The sequence below is a fragment of the Nuphar pumila genome, chromosome 15, assembly GCF_984573655.1.
Source record: "Nuphar pumila chromosome 15, dmNupPumi1.hap1.1, whole genome shotgun sequence".
NCBI classification, from domain to species: Eukaryota; Viridiplantae; Streptophyta; class Magnoliopsida; order Nymphaeales; family Nymphaeaceae; genus Nuphar; species Nuphar pumila.
Genome location: NC_143263.1, coordinates 89,479,741 through 89,482,514, shown reverse-complemented (window position 1 = coordinate 89,482,514; position 2,774 = coordinate 89,479,741).

The window sequence follows — 2,774 nt, the reverse complement described above, 5'->3', positions numbered from 1 at the left end:
GACATAACCCTTGGGACATAACCCTTGAAAAAAAAAAAATCAAATTTTGCAACTATTTTACAAAAAATGCCTTAAAAAAATATATGGTTAGAACTAGTTTAGAAGGTTAAAATATGGTTAAAACTGTGTATGAATATACAATAAATATACAAGAATCCATACAAGCATTCACAGTTCAGTGAGAAAGCATTTTGATTTGTGAATGAGTTGAGAGTTCGAACTCCCTGGCGATTTCGAGCGAAACTGTGAAGCTTTTGTCCCACTGCAAAACCGGTCCTGTGCAAGGCCACTTCCCAATATTGGTATCAAAGCAAGGTTCGACAGAACCCTATTGGTAAACGTGTGTGTCACTCTATCTCTCATTGTTGGTACTTGTAAACACAATCAACGTGCGAACATCGGCTCAAGAACAAAAACAAACATTCTCATAAAAATAGAAATTCAAAGGAATTTTTGTGAAAAAAGGTTAGTAGATTATATGTTTTCGCTCGACAAATAGTGATATTACAAAAACCTTATTTGTAAGCCAAAAAAGGGTCGTTCTAGAGGAACCTACTCGATTTTACAGTGAAAAAGCACCATAGTAACTGTCATTGGAGTGCTTGAAATTGGAGGGTGCCTAGAGATAGCAGTCCACTCTTTACTGAAAAAAATTTGCTCGAAAAAAAAACCAAGAAGAGGGTTCGGCCCTCTTCGAGTTTTGTTTTCTGAAAAGAAAAAGGGAAACCACCACCGGTGGTGGCCCAATCTTTTTGAACTGCTCACTGTGCACCAAACCACCCGAGTTGTCGGTGGTCACAGTGCTGAAAAAGAAAAACAAAATTTGAGAGAAAGAGCGTTTGGCTTCCTCAAATTTGAGAGAAAGAGCGTTTGGCTTCCTCTTTCCTCTCTATCTTTTATGAGGGGTTTGAACCGAAAGGGAAAAGCCTAAAGGGGCGTCGGCTAAAAAGATTTAAATAAAAACAAAGGCACAAAACAGTGTCGGATCTGTAGATCGGCCGCCTACAGCGAGGCTGGATTTTCTCCAAGCCCTCAAAAGCTAAAGACGAAACACGAAGGCCCCACTCTCTGAGGACGTGCGGTGACTGCCAATCATCCTGTCAAGTGCGGTGGAGGAAGGCCGCCGGGGTTGGTCACCGGGTGTTGTAGAGTGCGACATGCTGGCGCCGCACCGGTTGTCGTGTTTCATCTGTAGCGATAAATAAAAACAAAAAAAAGGAGGTGAAGGAAATGATACCTTGCCTGGACATCGTCGGACAAGCCGTAGTATCGATCGCCAAAAAATTCGATGCCACTCTAGCGCCTCACCAATTGCCATTTCTCCTCTTTTTTCAGAACAAAACAAAAAAGAAGGAGAAGGGGGAAAGGGTTTTGCTTACCTAGGCGTCGTCGGACAAACCGAAGGAGGTCGCCGGAAGGACCCCTACCGAAAAATCAGCACCACTCCGGTGGGTAGCGGCGAGCTCCCCCCCTTTCTCAGAATAAAGTTTTTTTTAACGAAAATGAACCCCAATTGGGTTCCTTCGTTTAACATATAAAGCTTAAATATATATATATATATATATATATATATATATATTTCAGATTAATCTTAAAATTTATTGCAAATTCGGAAAAAGGGGTTACTTTTTCTTGGAAAACAGAAAATAGTATCTGACTTTTCTGAAATTACAAAAAATTAGTTTATTTCTTTTGTTAAAATCAAGAAATTTCATAATTACGGGAAGGCACTGATTTTTTCTAAAATTATAAAAAGAGGGTTAAATCTTTCTGTTTATCTCAAAAAAAATCTTTTTGAGTTTTTTGTTTCCATCTATTGCTTAAAAAAGCTTCTGCCTTTCTAAAAATTGTAGAAAAGAGGTTTATCTTTTCTAATAAACTCAAAAAGTTGTAGAAATAGGTTTTTATATTTTTTTTTTATAAAGAACCTCTTACACTACTTTTTGAAATTGCAAAAAAGTGATTATATGTTTCTGAAAACCACTTACTACTTATTTTTTTACAAATAGTGCTAATACTTGCTTTTTATAAACGGTGAGGAATTCAAGTCTTGAGATATCATCGTTGGAAAAATACTTTCATTCCTCAAGAGACACGTCTCTTTCATTTTAATATTGTGACAGTTGAAAGCCCTCAACAGCCACCTTATGGGCATAGGACCTTATAGAAGCCCTTGCCGGTTGCTCTCTCTCTCTCTCTCGTTTCAACCACGGTTGGGTGGGTGCCAGGACCTCACTCTGGCTCCTGCACTCATCATCAGGTGGGTTGGATGTCATTACCGGGCGACATCTCACAAGCCCATGACCACAACATACCCTCTCCTGGCTCCCAATCATCTTATCCCTTTCTCAGTTTGTGGATTTAGGTCTTGTAAACCGGAACGATTAAAGCCCGATCTATCTTTGTCTTAATTAAGTGGGTTTGGTCGTTGATATTTTAAAGTGATTTGGGTTTGGTTACCCTGTTTTGTTTTTAATCCGGGTAATTGGGCTTCAAGCCAAATCCAGAACTCTTTAGTCGAGTTCGGATACGGATATACATGGGTCCGAACCAAACCTTGACACCCCTAGACCTTGACACCCCTAGGTATTCTACGGGAAAAGTACAAAAAAAAAGGAATTTACACCTGTCAGGACGTTATTTGGAGCTTGCTCTACAAGGCTGACTAACGTTTCTATATCTGACGTCTATATCAAATGCCTAGATTGACAAATTCACCCTTCACCAGATTGCGTTTCTGTCGCGTCTTCTTGCTCCCCAAGTATTCTTTTTCT